This window comes from Phacochoerus africanus, chromosome 11, assembly GCF_016906955.1.
Source record: "Phacochoerus africanus isolate WHEZ1 chromosome 11, ROS_Pafr_v1, whole genome shotgun sequence".
Classification (NCBI taxonomy): domain Eukaryota; kingdom Metazoa; phylum Chordata; class Mammalia; order Artiodactyla; family Suidae; genus Phacochoerus; species Phacochoerus africanus.
In genome coordinates, this window is record NC_062554.1 from 4,466,609 (window position 1) to 4,486,710 (window position 20,102).

At 43.3% G+C, this 20,102-nt stretch overlaps 2 pseudogenes; both read right to left on the reverse strand.

The window, feature by feature from the left end:
• Positions 1-3,934: 3,934 nt before the first annotated feature.
• On the reverse strand, positions 3,935-4,794 carry LOC125111434 (olfactory receptor 52A5-like; annotated as a pseudogene).
• An 11,084-nt stretch (positions 4,795-15,878) lies between these two features.
• LOC125111435 (olfactory receptor 52A1-like) lies at positions 15,879-19,682 on the reverse strand (annotated as a pseudogene).
• Positions 19,683-20,102: the final 420 nt, after the last annotated feature.

Genomic DNA, 20,102 nt, shown 5'->3' on the forward strand with positions numbered 1-20,102 from the left:
GACAACGGAGATGGGCCGTGGGGGAATTATGCCAAGTGAAGTAAGTCAGAAGGAGAGAGACAGGCACCCTGTTACCATATTATTCTACTTACATGAGGAACAGAGATAAATAAATTAATAAATAAAATGAACAAACCAAACCAAACAGAAGCAAATAGAAATGCAGAGAAGAGAGGAGGGGCTCCCGGAAGGTAGAAGGATGGGTGGAGGGCAGAACGGGCGTGGAGTCAGTGTCTGTTGACGGACAGAAACTAAACTGTTGGTGGTGAACGCACTCTATCTTATACAGAAGTTGAAATACGATCGTGTACACATGCCTCTTGTATAATGTTAAAAACTAATTTAAAAAAGACCCAAGGAAGCTATTTTTACTCTAGCTTCACTTTTTTCTTTATCCGACCTCATATGTTTTTACAGATTCAAGACACCAAAATCTGTATCTTAAAACCATGAGTTGTGTCTGGGTTCCAGAAAACATTGCAGCAGCCTGTGAACCATTCTTCATATGCACCATAAACTTAAGTCTTTCCAAATAAACTCCTAATCTCCTTGCCAGCTAGACTGTCCTTCTGTAGCACCCATTTTTGTGCATTGACTCAAGTTAAATTAATTTCAAAGCCTTTCAATTACTTCATGGTATATCCTTCTCTTTATCTAATCAGTGACTGAGATTTCTCTGCGCATTTCTGCTTTTTTCTACCTTATGCTTTCGTCACTTTCAATCGCTGTACTGCAAGCTTTTCGTAACTCACCTTCCCATATTCAGTCTCTCTCATAGTCAAAGTTTTTCTTAACAGGGCAGCTGGAGTGGTCCTTTGTAAACAGCTCTCTCGTTTCACCCACCTCATGTCTTCAACAGCTTGTCCTCAAGATAAAGCCTTAACTGCAGTGGCATGACCTTCAGGTTATTGCATGACTTGACATCCGTCTCCCTTGCAAGATGCTTTGCTTTCACTAAATTACTCAGTAGCATCCGTCTAGCCAAACCTAACTGCTTTATTTGCAAAGAAATTACTTTCTTGGTCCTTTAACTCATTTTCTGTGCTACTTGAGAGGCATATCCCTCTGATTTTTCTCAGTCAACCTTCTCCCACCTCAAAAGACTCTTTCTCCAGTTTGTTTTCTTAATGCCTCCCTCAGATCACACCAACCAGCCTATCTCTGCCGCACACTTCAGGTTTCTTTGACCTCTGCCCACCTACGGTCTGCACTGTATTATTAATCTGCATGCTTTGCCATTATTCTTACATCCGTGTTTCTTTAAGAGCCAAAGCCACTCCCCCAAATTGAACTTCTGACCTCACATAAGCAGGGTTCAACCCTTGGCTTAGTTTTGTTTTGTTTTCAAATGTTATGAAACACCAACTCGTAAACCAAGGGACCGATACGTGTAAAGTACACACATCTTCCCAGCCCCAATGTTCATAATTTGGGGACCCTCGAGGCTGCCTGGACCATCGCACAGGTGGTATTTATTTCACATCAACATTTACAGATGTGCATACGTTTTCCTCTAGACGCATACTTCCAATCATCTAACTTGTCTGTAAGCTTTTCTCTCTGTGATACGATGTCACGCTCACTTTAGACACATCCATGCACCTCACCTGAGACAGGTGCGCATTCCCAGGAACATGGCCACATGCAGACACATCTGATGTTCATTTCAGCTGCATCTATGCAAACCCACTGTTAAACCCTCTCTGAGGATCTACGGTGTGTTCCCGAACATCTTCCCAGTGGTTATTTTCAACGCTCGCACATGAGCTCTCAGGTCTATATAGTCTCCTCTCAATTTCGTGAATCGTTTTTCCCCTCGGAAGAGTCCAAGGGAGCCAGAGACATTTTCACTTATGTATACAGAGATTTATAGGGCCGGATAAGAGCCAGAACACACACCACATCTCTTCCCTTGCAAGACAACATACCTTATTCTGCATGGCAGCCATTTCTTTCCTTCACTTAAGAGGTTAGCTTCTTGTAAGGCCCCTGCTTCGTTGTGAAAAGACTCTCAATCCGTCCCAGGTACTCAACCAGAAGGAGAGGTGAATTGTGCACAGATGTGGAACGCTAAGTCATAGAAGAAGCACTCCTATATTTGCACTAATTAAACGCTCCCCCAAACCATTCATTCATCGGTTTATATTCCCACCTATGGAGAATAACTATAGCATCTGCCAGTGACATTCTTTAGAATGTGGTGTCTTTCCACTCTGTATGCTCTGAACAGATAGTGGCTCTCCTTAGAGGTAATGCAAATAAATTCCTTGCTGACCATTGTTCCTGATGCCTCTGCCTCAACCCAGCCGGTGGTGCTTACAGCTGCCATGTGATTCCCGTACGGAGAGGTAGAGGTGGCGGGTAAATAACCCATGTTTCGAGCCGCCCACTGGGACGACGTGGAAACGTGCTTCTCACGTGTTTTCCAGTAGCCCTAAGCAGAAAAAGCCCTGGTAGTCTATAGCAGGAATCTGCTCAGCTACGAGCACTTTATTGGCACCTTCTCTTCGCCACCTTACTCGCTCACTTCTTCACAAGTTTTTTCTTGGATCAATTCCCAAATATACCGCATACCCTAAAATTCTTGCTTTGGTTTGCTTCTGGGAGAGCCCTTGATAGGACATGCTTATGTCCTACTTATCTGTTTATAGATTGAGGCCATCGGAAGGCAAGCTTTCGTCTTCTCTCCCTACTCTAAAAAATAGTCGAGGTCATTAGCTCCATCATCGGGGGAGGGAGACAACTGCGGTGAATGAAACCCGAGTTGAGATAACTGGTGTCAGTGCGGTGGTAGTGAGAGTGGTGTGTGTCCTCCCCAGCTGTAGACGCCCCGGATGGGAAGGGCTGAGGTGCACACGAGATAAGGATAGATGGCTAAACTTCAGATTCGTGGATTTTCTTCACTAGTGAGCTTGTGAGCTGCTTTTGAGCTAAGAAAAGTAAGAGTGGGAGCAAAGAAGCTGTTTCGCATACGTCACGGAGAACATGCTTGCATTAATGGACAACATCTCAAAATTCGTCAACGTGTCTTCTAATGACTTTTTTGGGGGGAAAAAGTTCATAGTGAGTTGCAGCAGTGCACGGAGAGTAAACTTCTTCCAAGACCGTGACAAGCCATGCTAGTCAGTGGCAACTCTGAAGAGCTGCATTGTCCAGTTTCCAAATACAAGAGCTATTTTTGTGCAGTTAAGTAAAATCCAGTGTCGTATTATTGAGACATTAATACATAATTTCCTATAGCAGAATGATCTATGTATTTTGTAACTGAGGAAGATACAAACGAGCCTGCTTTTCATGAATCCAATACTTAAGGAAGTGAAATTCACGTATATCTGCACATACTCGGTACATCTACACGAGTTATGGTAGCGTTTTAAAACCTCAGAGTTATGGTTAATACCATTCTAGCATCTTAGGTCAATACGTTGTTCAAATCTCGTATTTGTCACGACCTTCTCCATGAGATCTTCTCTGACTCTAAAACTTACATTAGCTGTGGCTCACATGTGAACTTAAATACTGTGTTCTTAACACGGCCTGAATAGAGTTAAATTACATTTATTCTTTTTAAATCACGGCTTTGTCTTTGTCGCTGTAACACATCCAAAGGATAGACTGACTCCTGGTCTGGCAGAAGGACACGGCGGATGTGTACCCAAGGAAGGAGGTGGAAAACAAGGAAGGACTGATGGAAGGCAGGCAGAAGGTAAAGGAAGAAAATAAGAGTGATAGGAAGTTATGAGATACTTTTCATCCGAGTTCACGTCATATTCGGATTGCTCTTGCTTTGGGAACGTGACTCCTTTAGGGGAGAGCATGGTCGTGGGAAACATCTCACCGTGACAGACGTCACATAACGAGTGTCCATCTTAAACAGGTGACTGTATTTTTTTCCTGTGTCATGTTATGTCGCATTACTCCCAGGCCTCATGCTTCAGAACACACATCGAGCAACCCGCCTGCAGACCTCCTTGGTCTTCACCCCATAGACAATGGGGTTAAGGGCAGGGGGCACAAGCAGATAGATGGTAGACAAGAGAATATGGGCACAGGGTGGTACCTGTCCGAAACGGTGGCTGAAGAAGGAAAAAAAGGCAAGGATATAAAATTCCAGAAAGATGACAATATGGGCGGTGCAGGTGTTGAGGGCTTTGAGACGCGCTCTCTTCTGGGGAAGAAGGAAAACAGCGCGTAAAATCAGAATGTAGGAGATGAAGACAAAGATCATGTCCAAACCTAGAATCGCAAAAGCCACAAAGAGCCCGTAGGATTTGTTGACATGGACGTCTTCTGCAGCCAGCTTGACCACAGCCATGTGCTCACAGTAGGAATGGGCAATCACCGCAGACTGGAAAAGCTGCAGTCGCTTGAGCAGAATGGGCAAAACCCCAACAAGCGCCGTGGCTCGGACGGCCACCATCAGTACCATCCGGACTAGGAAGAGAGGCGTGAGGATGGACGTGTGCCTCAGAGGATCACAGATGGCAACGTAGCGGTCAAAGGCCATGGCCAACAGGATGCCAGACTCCACGCCCTGCAAGGCATGGATGAAGAAGAGCTGGGCCAAGCAAGCATCAAAGGCCATGGTACAAGAGCCAAACCAGAAGAGAGCCAACATCTTGGGAGCAATGGCTGCACAGAGACCTAGGTCAGTCACTGCCAAAACTGCCAGGAAAATGTACATGGGCTGGTGAAGACGGGGTTCTATCATAATGATGGTCAATAAGAAGCTATTCCCCAGCAGGGCCACCAGGCACACCCCAAGGAAGGGAAATCCAATCCAAAACTGCACATGCTCCATGCCAGGGATCCCAACCAGCGTCACTGTCTTCGGGTTCAGGTAGGACATGTTAGTGGATCCCATTAGACTAGCAGATCCGTTCCTCACCACTGATCCTGATACCTTTTCAGGGAAAAATCCTGAGTGGGGACGCAGGGAATTCTCTTCACCAGTTCTTCTAGATCGTGGCGTTCCCGTTGTGAGTCAGCAGGTTAAGAACCCGACACGGCGTCTGTAAGGGTATGGATTTGATCCCTGGCCTTCCTCAGTGGGTTACGGATCTAGCGTTGCCATAACCTGTGGAGTAGGTTGCAGATGCTGATTAGACCCCTAGCCGAGGAACTTCTGTATTCCACAGGTGTGGCTCTAAAAAGAGAGAGAAAAAGAATTCTTCTAGATCATGAAAGAAAAAATGGATGGAACGCTGGGCACATGGCATTGAATCTTTGGAAATCAATTTAACTAAGTATCAGAATAGAATTATTGGATATCTCTTCCAGATACTAGTGTGAGTATTTGTGGATGAGGAATATTAAAGCGTGTTTCTCACCTGCATACATAGTCCTGTCTATTTTGGTTAAAGCTCAGAATCTTCAGAGTGGCAGAGCCATTCCCAGTCTTGCCATCTTCTCCAGTTAATGTGTAAAATAACCTCTTCTCAAATCTTAGAATTGACTCTCAGAGGAAGGAGTGAGGAATTGGTTGAGTCGCCCATGTGCAGGCCCTTATACAGGTTCTTGGGAGTTATTTGGAGGAGATATCTTTCTGTCTGTCGTGGCGAAGCATCTTTGACTCAGCTCGTAATTCTGACCCATTAGCTTTCAAAATGATATGTAAACAGAATGGAGTAGAAGGTGATGCAAATCCTGACAGCTCTTAGAGAAGACAGAAAGTTGGGAAGAAAAGAAGCAAGTTGGTTGAATAAAAAGACACCATGAATTAGAATAGGATGGTAACATACAAAAAATGACCTATGGGATAAACCCCGGAGGTTAAATATTTTGATTATAGTAATCAAACTTCTGATGTAAAAAGCCAGGACTGCCTCTGGGCCACTCTGTCTATAGGGCAGCTCAACCCGCCCCAGGTGCTTTCTTTGATTTAACTGATATCAGTCACAGTGAAAATCAATTCTGATACATTTGATTATACTGTCTCAATTCACACTCACCCCGGACTTCTGATATTTTTATAATTTTCTTGCTTTCTCTCTTTAGAAATCACTCTGAAGCTTAAGATCATGTTATATTCTTTTTTTCCTCTTTCATTAATCATTCTGCAAGCTTAAAATCATCCGAAAGTTTAATTTTATCTATGATTTTTGTCATGGGCAAAACCTATGGAGAACTTCTGTAAAGAGGGATGCATTCCTGACCTCTTGTGGAAGTGAAACACAAAAATACAGACAGCAGGCAACGTTCTAAGGAAAGAATTGATTAAAAATGCACGAGACGACGCTTTTTCAGCCTCCCTCAGTTCAACCCGTAAGACTGAGGATTGGCGTTTCTGTGAGCAGGTGCCATGACCATAATTACGATAGAAAAATGACTCCCAGTGATGGGGGGACATCAGTGGAGTCAGTAAATTTCACTATTTAAATCAGTTTGTTCACTTCTCCTGAGAAATAACCAGATCTTCCTTTATAGTCTTACTAGGTAGGTGGAAAACCTGGGAATAGGAAAACCAGCTTTTCAAGAGTTTAAGTTAAAAATGCTTGATATTCTAAGAGTAACAAAAAAAAAAAAAAATAACGTCAAATCTTAAAAAAAAGAATCAATTAGAAATGCTTCCCATGGTGGCTCAGCTTAGCAAACCCATGAGGACTTGGATTTGATCCTTGGCCCCCCTCAGTGGGTTAAGGATCCGGTGGTGCTGTGGGCTGTGGTGTAGACTGCAGACATGGCTCAGGTCTGGCATTGCTGTGGCTGTGGTCTAGGCTGGCAGTTGTAGCTCCGATTCGACCCCCAGCCTGGGAACTTCATATTGCCATGAATGTGGACCCAAAAAAATACATGAATCAATTAAATAAATAAATAAATCAACAAATTCTTCTAAGATAACAAAGGCACACATTTTACCTAATTTATCTCTGTGCTAATCAAACCAGAGATGTTTATGCCTGGTAACTTCGTGAAAGAACAGGAAAATACCCTCAGTGGAGGCAGGTTAAAGTGTAAGAAACAAAAGATAAAAAGTTGAAACTTTAGATCCTCAGATAAAAAGAAGACCGTATGTAAGGGATGAGATATGAGTTGTACTTATAGTGGCAACAAGACCAGACATCAAAGCTATTCAAGGCAGTAGCAGGCTTCCCTGTTTGACCCTCTCCGCACATTTTATAAGCTCTCCTCAAACTGCAGACACACACACACAGAGACAACTTTCCAAACCACAAACTATCTCTTCTTTTTTAATAAACCAGGTAATGTTCTACTACTTTGTAGGTAAAGGCAGTGGAGCCTGACACCTGTTGCCCAGGGACTAGTAACCGGGGCATGTCAGTTCGGAGTTTTCTTCACATCACGTAGTTGAGAAGATGATACTAGGTTACCTCTGCGTGTCCACTGTCTCTAAATGACCCACATCTACTCCATCTCTCCTATTACTGATACATAAACCCGGATCCAAGGGGAAAAGGCGACATGCCCAAGTTCGTTACTGAGAGATGCGGGATGAGTATCGTCTGATTCACCTTCCTTTCCACTACCTTTAAAATGCGCTGCCATTGAAAACAATGAGCCTTGCATAGGTGTGAGTTCATGGAGAAGACACTCACCGAGAGAACCGGGTCGCCAGCTGGGATGTAAAATCGGTGGGACGACTCTTCTGCCAGGATGTGAAGTTGGAAATGTATTCCGATCCATCCTCTTATCCCATGAGAACTGTAACTAGTGAGAATCCCCTGAGAATGTCTGTGTGCTCATCTGAGCGCTTAGAGCTTCTGTGGGGCAGCTGAACGCCAGTAACAGCTGCAGTAACAAGAGACGTTCAAGCTCGGGGGCGTTCCAGGACCTACAGGGATGATGTCAGCTGCAGCAGCAGAACCAGAGGGGAGCATCTGTGCCTGGGCACAAGAGCTCCGTTGGCTACAACTCTGGCACAACTACGCTCTACATTAAAATTTAACCAACGTTCTTTGCTGTCCTTTAGTAAGAGATATTGGGAACACAGACTCATATAAAAATATCCAAACTAAGAGACCCCGACTTGGTGATTGAAAAGTTCGAGGCACAAGGATATGATTCGCACTTTACTATTTTGTTACTGAAATCTGACTGTGTTATGAGACTTGATGAAACCCTGCCTTTAATAATAGCATCGGTCTGGTTGGTTTTTTTCTAAAAGTGATAAAATGATATTTTTCTGTGGTTTGATGCATTAATCCCTTTTAAATGCTCATCATGTACTTGTGGTACCTGATATTACAAACTACTGGGGGCCTGGATGAATTCATTGGGCAAAGCAACGATCGGCTTAGGTTATAGAGAAGGTAGCAATGCTTATTAGATGCTATGAATACTTTTCATCAGATACATGAACTTTTATTGTTATTATTTTTACTTTTAAGATCTTAATCAACGGTCACAGATATATGGAGGAATTTTCCTTAGGTTAACCTTATACATCTAATTAATCTTCTAGAAAACTCTACAGATGGACCCACAAGTGTATTGAAGGCGATATTGGCCATTGTAGGTTTTCTCTACCAAAACCACAGTGAATCCATAGCTGCCACATAATTCTCTCTTTTGGTAGAGCATTTACTTTAAAAACCTTTTAACCAGGAGTTCCCGTCGTGGCGCAGTGGTTAACGAATCCGACTAGGAACCATGAGGTTGCGGGTTCGGTCCCTGCCCTTGCTCAGTGGGTTAACAATCCGGCGTTGCCATGAGCTGTGGTGTAGGTTGCAGACGCGGCTCGGATCCCGCGTTGCTGTGGCTCTGGCGTAGGCCGGTGGCTACAGCTCCGATTCGACCCCTGGCCTGGGAACCTCCATATGCCGCGGGAGCGGCCCAAGAAATAGCAACAACAACAACAACAACCTTTTAACTGTAAATTCTTTTTTCTGCTCCTTTGAGATGTAAGTCATTTAACGGACTCTGAGAGTTTAACAGCATAGAACTGTCTTTCTCAAGGACCTGGGAGCCATCTCTTGGAGATGTATTCCTCAAGGAAGGCAGTGCACCTCTCACCCAGTCTCTGGGGAGGAAGGAGCCTGTGCTCTAAGCTGTGAAACCATCACTTTTCGTGAAGACAGCAGAAAGCTTACTTTCTCTGGTGGGTGCTTAAGCAGCAAAGGTACCTGCAGCCCCCTTGCCCTTGCTCATTAAATTCATTCAGCTTGGATTTCAGTGGGGCTGAGGATTCCCGCTTTCTCACCCTGTTGTTGGTAGTAGCCTCAGAACAGGATGAACTTCTGCTTGCCTGTCTCATCTATGGTATGTGTTTCTTTAACAGATTTTAAAGGGAATGTTTTTGGTCATCTATGCAGATTAAGGCTACAAGTACTACCTACACTCATGGAAGATGGGGCCCTGCTTGCGTGCCGTGTTTTGAGTACAGGTACCCACTGCTTTGTTATTTGCCATACAGGCTGTGCTGGTTAAGAATGGATTATCTATCTGCTCTAAATTCATTTTTTGCCTTCTCGGTGAAAATGTACCTTGGCTCCAGTGCCCCCCCCCACCTTTTTAACCTACAGATGCAATGCTAAACTTTGTCATTGGAGGGCACTAGTGAGGCACTGCAGGAGGAGAGGGTTTCTTTCCTTCCTGATGCCTGTGTACTCACTCCACAGGCTTGTAGTTTGGCTGCCATCTCTAGTCTCCAGCAGGCCCCTGCAGCTCTTGCCTACTGCTTCAGGAGCTCATTTCTGCAGTGCATGAAGTGAGCAGCACTCAGGACCCAGCAGCTTTCTCAGAAACCCATCAGCAGCTTTTCCTGGCACCCTCGGGGGTGGGTGTCTGGCAGACTCCACTGAAACAGTATTGCAGCCACTGTTCTGTTGTTCAGTGATCCAAGTCTTTGCCTTCTCTAATTAGGTCTGGATTTCAGACCAGAGAAGGGGGCCTCCCCCCATGGGCGTCTATTCAACCCTCCCCGCAGGCAGTAGCAGTTTCTTATATCTGCTATTTCTACGTCCTTGAGCGTTCTCTGCACTTCTTACTAGCCAAACCCTCATTACTTCAGTCCCTGAAGTGGATAATTATTTCAGTCCCCAGTTAAAGTGAATAATTATTTAAATTAAACTTTCCCTGGGGGTTCTCTCATGCTTCAGCAGGTTAAGGATCCAGTATTCGCACTGTTGTGGCTCTGGTTACAGCTGTGGTGCCAATTTGCTCATGGGCCTGGGAGTTTGTGCATACTGTAGGCATAGCCAAAAGAAAACTTAAACTTTCCCTATCCAAAGCACCGTATGGTTTCTGTCTTGATTGGATTCAGATTGATACATAGAACAGTTGTGCTGTGAGGAGATGGAATTTGATATATGTGTGCATCTTTGATGGATGTTTTAAATATTTACATAATAGTCTTAAATTATTTCAACGGTTGGATTCAGTTCAAGTTTTTACCACCTGATGTTTGTGATGAATTAAATCCTTCAGACTTGCAAATTCCTCCTCTTTGAGTGTCATCCTGCTCTGTATTTAATAAGTGACTGTGACTTTCTACGTTGATTTCCAGGGTGTTTATGTTTTTATAGTGAAATGTTCAGTATGCTTTTTGGTTAGTGTCTCTGACCCATACCTATGTTACTGCATTGCTCCATCAAAAATTGAAAGATAAAAAGCTGGATCACTTTTTAGTATTAGGTCACTTTTCAGAATTTAAATGCACATCGTCTTAGAAGATCATTGATAATTTCAAGCATATAGCAACAAGGGTTGCAACATTGAAAAGACTTAACAAAGTAATAGCTTCCTTAAGCTGGTTTGGGCTAGGTGGTTATTTTGAGGAATTGGGTTGCCATTAAAATGGCTGTGGGAATGTCCTCTCGGTATTTATCCTCACTTTTTGTTTACTATGTAATTGAATAATCTTTGACGAACATCAATGAAAAGACAAGTCCTTTGATGATGTCGTGGAAAGTGGTGGCGTAAGGAACTCAAAGAATCAGTTGCCCCATTCAAGCAATGATAAACTAACAAGAACTGACAGGATAAACTCTCGCCTTTGGAATGGATAGGCAATGAGACCTTGCTAAGTAGTCCTGGGAAGTGTATCTAGTCACTTACGATGGAACATGATAACGGGAGAAAAAGAATGCATATATGCATGTTGACTGGGTCTCTTTGCTGTACATTAGAAAATTGACCAAACACTGTAAACCAGCTATACTAGAAAAAATAAAAATCATTTGAAGTTGGCAAAGGGATTTAAAAAAAAGAGGTGAACGCTGCCTGTGTCTACGTAGAGTGAAGGACAGGAGGTAGAAAGGCAGCAGACGGTTCCAAAACCCCAAAAGAAGGAGATAAGGAGGACATTTCTGAGGGATATTTGGGCTCACAAGGACTACGGAGGATATCACGAGAATGCCGTGTGTAACACGCATGTGCAGGACTGAATACCTGTTCAGAAGGACCTGAGGGGCCTGGAGGCTTACACAGCTGATGGATCTGTGGGTCCTGTTCAAGCCGGAGTTGAAAGCACAGGCAGAGTTGTAGGTGGCTCGTCTCAGCCTGAGAAGTGACCCAAATCAAGGCCAAGCTGCAGAGCATGGGAGGGCGGTTCTCTCACTCAGAGATCAGGGAGCTTGTCTCATCCTGTGTGGTCGACCTTAGAGTACCAAGGCCAAATGTGAACAGGGAAAAATTTCCAGCCAACATCCTTTGTGAATATACATGCAAAAGGTCTCAACAAAATGCTAACTACCCAACTCTAACAGCATATTAAAAGACCACACACCACGACCGGGGGGATTTATTTCAGGAATGCAAGTATGGTTCAACAAATACAAAATCAGTATACTGTTCCACATTCATGGAAAAAAAAGAAACACCCAGACTTCAAGCAATATCACAAAGCCACAGTCATCAAAACAGTGTGGTACTGGTATCAAAACAGTCAGACAGACCAATGGAACAGAATAGAGAACCCGGAAATAAACCCTGACACCTATGGTCAATTAATCTTTGACAAGGGAGGCAAGAACATAAAATGGGAAAAAGAAAGTCTATTCAGCAAGCATTGCCAGGAAACCTGGACAGCTGCATGCAAAGCAATGAAACTAGAACACACCCTCACACCATGCACAAAAATAAACTCAAAATGGCTGAAAGACTTAAAATATAAGACAGGACACCATCAAACTCCTAGAAAAGAGCATAGGCAAAACACTCTCTGACATCAACATCATGAATATTTTCTCAGGTCAGTCTCCCAAAGCAACAGAAATAAGAGCAAAAATAAACCAATGGGACCTAATCAAACTGAAAAGCTTTTGCACAGCAAAGGAAACCCAAAAGAAAACAAAAAGACAACTGACAGAATGGAAGAAAATAGTTTCAAATGATTCAATGGACAGGGGCTTAATCTCTAGAATATATAAGCAACTTATACAACTCAACAGCAAAAAAGTCAACCAATCAATGGAAAAATGGGCAAAAGACCTGAATAGACTGTTCTCTAAGGAAGATATACAGATGGCCAGCAAACACATGAAAAAATGCTCAACATCGCTGATTATAAGAGAAATGCAAGTCAAAACTACCATGAGATACCACCTCACACCAGTCAGAATGGCCATCATTCATAAGTCCACAGATAATAAGTGCTGGAGGGGCTGTGGAGAAAAGGGAACCCTCCTGCACTGTTGGTGGGAATGTAAACTGGTACAGCCACTATGGAGAACAGTTTGGAGATACCTTAGAAATCTATCCATAGAACTTCCATATGACCCCACAATCCCACTCTTGGGCATCTATCCGGACAAAACTCCACTTAAAAGAGACACGTGCACCCGCATGTTCATTGCAGCACTATTCACAATAGCCAGGACATGGAAACAACCCATATGTCCGTCGACAGATGACTGGATTAGAAAGATGTGGTGTATGTATACACAATAGAATACTACTCAGCTCTAAAAAAGAATGACATAATGCCATTTGCAGCAACATGGATGGAACTAGAGAATCTCATCCTGAGTGAAATGAGCCAGAAGGACAAAGACAAATACCATATGATATCACTCATAACTGGAATCTAATATCCAGCACAAATGAACATCTCCTCAGAAAAGAAAATCATGGACTTGGAAAACAGACTTGTGGCTGCCTGATGGGAGGGGGAGGGAGTGGGAGGGATCGGGAGCTTGGGCTTATCAGACACAACTTAGAATAGATTTACAAGGAGATCCTACTGAGTAGCATTGAGAACTATGTCTGGATACTCATACTGCAACAGTACAAAGGGTGGGGGAAAAATGTATACATGTAAGAATAACTTGATCCCCATGCTGTACAGCGGGGGAAAAAATGTTTAAAAAAAGAAAAAGAAAAAAGGAAAAAAAAGGAAACAATTGAAAAACAAATAAACAAACCAAACCACATGGTCAGCTTAGTTGTTGCAGAAAAGCATTTGAAAAAAAATGTAACACTCTCTCATGATAAAAGCACTCAGAAAACTAGCGGTAGAGGGAACATTCTTCAACGTGCTGAAAACCCGTGGCTGACCCCGTTTATACAGAATGGTACAAGACTGAAAAAATTTCCCTTAAGGTCAGGGTATATGAACAGGTGCTCACCATCACTAATGATTAGAGAAATGAAAATCAAAACTGCAATGAGGAGTTCTCTTGTGGCACAGCAGGTTAAGGACCAGGCATTGTCCCCGATGCAGCGTGGGTCTCTGCTGTGGCATGGGTTCAATCCCTGGCCCTGGAATTTCCACATGCTGCAGGCATGGCCACAAAGAAAAAAGAAAAAAAAACCGCAATGGCACATCACCTCACATCTGTTAGATCGGCTGTTAGCAAAAAGTCGAAAGCCTACAGGTGTTGATAAGGATGTGGAGAAAGGGAAAGCCTCAAGCACAGTTGGTGGGACTGTAAACCGGTATATCCAGCGTGAAAGACAGAGTACCTCAAAAAAATAAAACATAGAACCACCATATAATCCAGTAACCCTACTACTAGGTATGTATCCAAAGGAAATAATATCGCTGTCTCAAAGAGATCCATATTCCCATGTTCATTGTTGCATTACTCAGAGTAGCCAAGATTTGGAAGCAACCTAAGTGTCCACTAAAAGATGAATGAGTAAACAAAGTGTGAGATATGTGTATATATTATTCAGCCTTAAAAAAGATGGAAATCCTGCCATTTGTGATAACTTGAATGAACCTGGAAGATATTATGCTAAATGAAATAAGCCAGACACAGAAAGACACGTTACACGATCTCATTTTTCTGTCGCTTTTTAAAAACAAATGAACAAACACCAAAACCCCCAGACTCATAGACCCATAGTCACAGAGAAAAGAAGGATGGTTACCAGAGGCCGTGGCGTAGAGGAGAGAAGGTGATATTGATCAGTGTGTACAAATCATCAGTTATAAAAGGAAACCGTGAGAGTGTAGAATACGACTGCATGATACAGAGCATAAAACAGAGCCCATAAATATGTGACGACCATAGGAGTTCCCGTCGTGGCGCAGCAGAACGAATCCGACTAGGAACCATGAGGTTGCGGGTTCGATCCCTGGCCTCGCTCAGTGGGTTAAGGATCCGGCGTTGCCGTGAGCTGTGGTGTAGGTCGCAGACATGGCTTGGATCTGGTGTTGCTGTGGCTGTGGTGTAGGCCGGAGCTGAAGCTCCGATTAGACCCCTAGCCTGGGAACCTCCACATGCTGTGGGCGCAGCCCTAAAAAGCAAAAAAAATATATATATATGACAACTATAGTTGATAATAATGTGTTATATACTTGATATTTGCGAAGAGTAGATCCAGTGTTCTCACCACATACACAAAATCTAACTATGTGAGAGAATGGATATATTAGCTCCTTGTGGTAATATTTTCAAAGTATATTATCTAATTTTTTAGATTGCATGTATGTATATATATTTCTATTATATATGCACATGGTTTTTATTTTTCAAAAACAAATTAAAAAATTTTAAAAATTCAGTTGCTTTATAGCTATAAGGATATTCAGAGCCTATATTTCTTAATTTCCAGTTTTTGTAATTTATCACTTTTCAGAATCGTTTGTATTCTGTTTATATTGTTGAATTCATTGTTACTAATTTTTTCACAATATTACATTATTGATGCTTTAATGTGTATGGTATATAGTAATAAGACTTGCTTTCCTTTTGTCAGTGATTTATTTTCTCTCTTTCTCTCCTTCTCTGGATTTTCTCCCATAATTTGCTTCATGTTTTACAGCTGTGTGTTATATCATCATCATTTTCATCTTTCTACTTACTGTTTACTTTGCTCTTATTTTCTTCTTTTCAATAACTATATAATGCACATTCATTTCAAGGATACGCAAAATAGGATTTCAATGGGTCCATAATGAAAGCCTTAAGACATTTAAAATACTTAATATCATAAAGAGCATATTCTTTAAAAAACAATCAAATTAAAGATTAATCTAAAACATTATTCAAGATTTTAAATATTTGGAAATCAAGCAGCACATATCTCAGTATCTCTTGGGATTACACAGAAATCACAATGGAAATGCCTTATTTTTAACTGAATAAGGATGAAAACACAGAATGTCAAAATACATGGTATGCAACAAAAGCAATGGTTAAAATAAATTCATAGTTGAAACCATATATATTCTGAAACAGAAGGTATAAAAACTAACAAAGTTTTCTTATGAAGAATTAAAAAGAACTGAAAACTTAAAAAAGGAAGGGATGATAAAGATTAAATTAGGAGTGAAAGGCATTAGAGATAGCAAATATCAGTGTTGACCCACATACTTTTTATGTCAGCTTAGCTGTAGTCTTGGAAATAAATACCTTTAAGATAGAGCATGACAGATGTGAAACCCCAGCAGTTAACACACAGAGTCCAGACGCTCTTTCTTTCTCTAGGAAATAAAAGTATTCTGTACATGACCGCAAACATTTGACCCATCACTGCTGGGATCCCTGAGGCAGAAGAAAAACCTGTGCCACACGCTTGCGAATTGCCTTGTTTTTTACGCCGTAGACAGTAGTGTTGAGTGCAGGTGGCACGAGGCGGTAGACGGTAGACAGAAGGATGTGTGTTGAGGGGACAGCTTGTCCAGCCGATGGCTGAAGAAGGAGAAGAAGGCAAGGGTGTAAAACTCGAGGAACACAGAGATGTGAGCTGCGCCCGTGTGGACTGCTTTGAGCCGCGCCTCCTTTCGGTGTAGACGAGAAACAGCCTGGAGAATAAGGATGTAGGAAACGAGGATAGAAATCCTGCCACATCCTAGAATGGTGAAGCCCGCAGAAAGACCACAGGCTGTACTGATGTGGTGTCCTGTGCAGCCAGCCTGGCCACAGCCATGTGCTCACAGTGCGAGTGGGCGCTGACCGTGGAGTGGAAGCGGCGCAGTCTTGTGATGAGAACGGGCAGCAGGCTGACCAGCGCTGTAGCTCGGGTGACCACTCAGGTGACTCAGGATTGACGGCGTGAGGATGGACGTGCGCCTCAGAGGATCGCAGACGGCACCACAGCGGCCAAAGGCTATGGCCAGCAGGATGCCAGACGCCACGCCCTGCAAGGTGTGGATGAGGAAGAGCTGGGCCAAGCAAGCATCGAAGGCCGTGGTACAAGAGCCAAACCAGAGAGAGCCAACATCTTGGGAGCAGTGGCTGCACAGAGGCCCGGGTCAGCGGCTGCCAACAGGCCCAGGAATACGTACCTGGGCTGGTGCAGGCTGCGTTCTGTGGGGATGGTGATGCGTAACGTGCTATTTCCCCAAAGAGCCACGAGGCCACAGCAAAGAAGGGAGGGAAACCCAGTCCAAAACTGCACCTGCTCTAGTCCAGGCATGCCAATCAAGATTAATATTCTGGGGTTCAAATATGAGGTGTTAATGGGTGCCACAGCGGTTGCTCTTCTATCTTCTCACCACTGATTCTCATACCTGCGAGGAAAACGTGGATGAGAGGCCAAAAAGTGTCAGCCTTCAATCTCATTCCACTGTACTGAGCATCAGGCAGATAAGTTCGGTGCTTCGATGGCAGATCAGCCAGATTTTTTTGAGGTTTTACAACACATGCCAAAGGGCGGACGCAAACCATCCTGCAGCAGCTTTACCAGAGCTGGAAATTGGGAACGTGTCGCTGTTCTTTGCCCGGCTCGTAGCTCTTGTGAAAACGGAAACCATGAGGTCAAGGGCACCAATGTTTGCCGTCTTCCTGGAGCTCTGGCCTCGTCTGCCTGCAGAGGCAGAATTCAGTGTTCATTCTTCATCTCCTTCCAAATGCCAGCCCATCTTTCACAACCGTCCGTAATCCTTCTGGGGCCTTGATGTTCTAGAAGAAACCCCACTTCTCTGGTCCTGTGAGCATGAGGACATAGTCCTGCGGGAGCCTTCGGAATGAGCCACACTGCTTCTGGTCCCAGCGAGTGAGCTGATTATCCCTGGTGTGCGTTCTCGGTGGGTGTTTGTCAGAACAGATTTCACCTTTCTTCAATTCCTTTATTAAAATACTGAGCAATCTCCTGATTTTAAGGACACTAACTGTGGCTGAGTGGATGCTTGAAGAGGGGGGTCTCTCAGACACAGCCACATGAATTCAGTTCTCTAAGCGAGTTAAGACCCAGTTATGCTTTGAGTTGATCTGTTGAGTGGAGCGGGGGAATAGAGAAAGTGGTTGATTGGTTGGTTTTGATTTTTGTTAGTGTTAGTAGGTGAAGGAGAAGAAAGAAAGGGATCGGTAAGGGAGTGAAGGGAGAAAAACCATGCAGAGGAACCAAATTCAAGAATGGACTCTCTCTCTATGTATATGTATGGCTAGTTTAGACACACTCTGAAGTTAGATTAGCAAAGTATGCTTTTGTTTTCCCAGAGGGTCGAGATCAGTGGATCCCTAGATATCTTGAGCTCTGAGTAAGCTCACATATCCTACTTTGCATAGTGGACTCCCTCCTTTTTCTTTTTTTAAGTCTTAATGCTTTTCTAAGAATGATTAGCTGCAGCTTAAATCCTGAAGATCCTTTGGTACAGCGCCCAGCTCTTAATACTGCTGTTTCCAGATTAGGATTCATACTCTCTTTTGGGGGATTCGGATCTACTGAACAAAAGTTTTCTTTTCTCCCTATAGTCGTAGTTTTATTAATCACTTTTTAAATATTTTAATGCATTTAATATTTTGCTACGTTCTCTCTATACCTAAACACTGACCCCAGTTGCTCCAACAAAGTGATCAACTCAGATCTGGTCACCTTATACAACCTGGAAACAGAGGTTCTTTATGGCTTTTTGGTCAGCCAAAAATGCCAGGAGGAAATAGGCAGGTGACATGTTTATTTGGGATCTAAGAATTATAGTTGGGGTACCAGGTTTCAGCAGCAACCCCAACAGGGTCACACTAGAGAAAAAAAAATGGACGTTTTTAAAGACGAAAGAGATGATATTTGCATAATTTACTTACCACGGATTTTGATGAGTGTTGACGGCAGAAGGCTGATCTTGCTGTGAGTGTCGAGAAAAACATTTTTTTTTTCTTTCATCACGTACTCAGCAAATGGTTAAAATTGGGGTCTTGAAAATCAGAGAGATGACCCATCTGCTGTTCCTGGACACCTCGTTTAGAACTTAGGGACTCTAGCTGAGTACCATACTCATTATTAACTCATTACACATCTGCAAACTAGGCACACTGCGCTCACTCAGGTGGGTGTTGAATGAGAACACACAGGTCAAGTGAAGAAAGTGCAGCGTGAGAGCAGTGAGGTTCAATGCTGTTTGGAGACCTTACTGAAGTTATAGCCTAGGAGACAGCTTCTCAGGTAGCCCTGAGCAAAACGACTCCAAAGAGATAGGGGAGGAGCAAGTATACATATAAATTTTGAGTCTGGCAAATAATTGCAGTCATGCATAGAAAGATTACTGCTACTCGCAAAGAAAACATATCTCAAAGTAATGATCTTAACGCTTTCTGTGTTTGGGAAGATGCGAGAAGCTGGGGTCATCGCATTTTTTCCCTTAGATGTATGTCACCCCTAGTTAGGGGCCCATAGATCCAAAGCACAGAATGCTACATCTTGTTGGGTTTTTTTTTACATTTTTTTTATTACTCAAATGAATTTATCACATCTGTAGTTGTATAATGATCATGACAATCCAATTTCACAGGATTTCCCTCCCACAACCCAAGCACATCCCCCCACCCCCCAAACTGTCTCCTTTGGAGACCAAAAGTTTTTCAATGTCTGTGAGTCAGCATGTGTTCTGCAAAGAAGTTCCGTCTGTCCTTTTTTCAGATTCCACATGTCAGTGAAAGCATTTGCTGTGGGTGTCTCACTGTATGGCTGACTTCACTTCGCATGATAATTTCTAGGTCCATCCTACATCTTTTTTTTTTTTTCCCATCCTGAATGCCCCTTGGGGCACACTCTCCATGAGTATGGTGGGTTGGTTACAACACAGAGAAGACATGGACAGAAATCTTGAGTAAAACAAGATCTGAAAACCCTGTTTGATCACTTTTTCCTGAAGGAAAGCCATCGCACCCACTTATCAGCTCCCAGTTCCCGATCTGTAGGGAGTGAGCTGAGGGCCAGCCTGGCCTGTGAATGGCTTCTCTGCATCAGTTCCTTCCCAGCAACATTTCCAGCACCTGTTAGGGATGAGTGCCTGGGTACTCCCGAATATCAGTTAATCCCAGACCATCCTCCTCCCCCGATGGCCCTGGAGCCTCAGTATTCTTGTCCTCCGAGTCTGCTTCCCTAAGGCACATCCGCATCAGACTTGGAACGTAGGGTCACGAAGGGCTCTGGTTTCTAAAGAGGAAGGCGTCTCTCAGGAATGAGAGCTGGTCCTGGTTACACGTGGAGCAAGCTGATTTTGAGCTCGTTGGGACTGAAATCGAGGGAAGGTGAGATGGTGATGGAAAGAGGAGGATTGATCTCTTCTGAACCACTTATAATCTGACGAGATTCAGAACCACATGTACACAAACACACGTACAGCTGGCATCAAATGTGTGATTTTACTCTTTCTCCCAGCTCACCTTAAAAGGATTTCTGACCTTTTACCAGACTGAATGGAGGAAAGGAAACATCAGGCTATAAAGTCGCTCCCCTCTTCCTCCTCTTCGTGACATATTTATTTTAAATGTTAGATTTGGAGTTTCCTCTGGGGCACAATGGGATCGAAG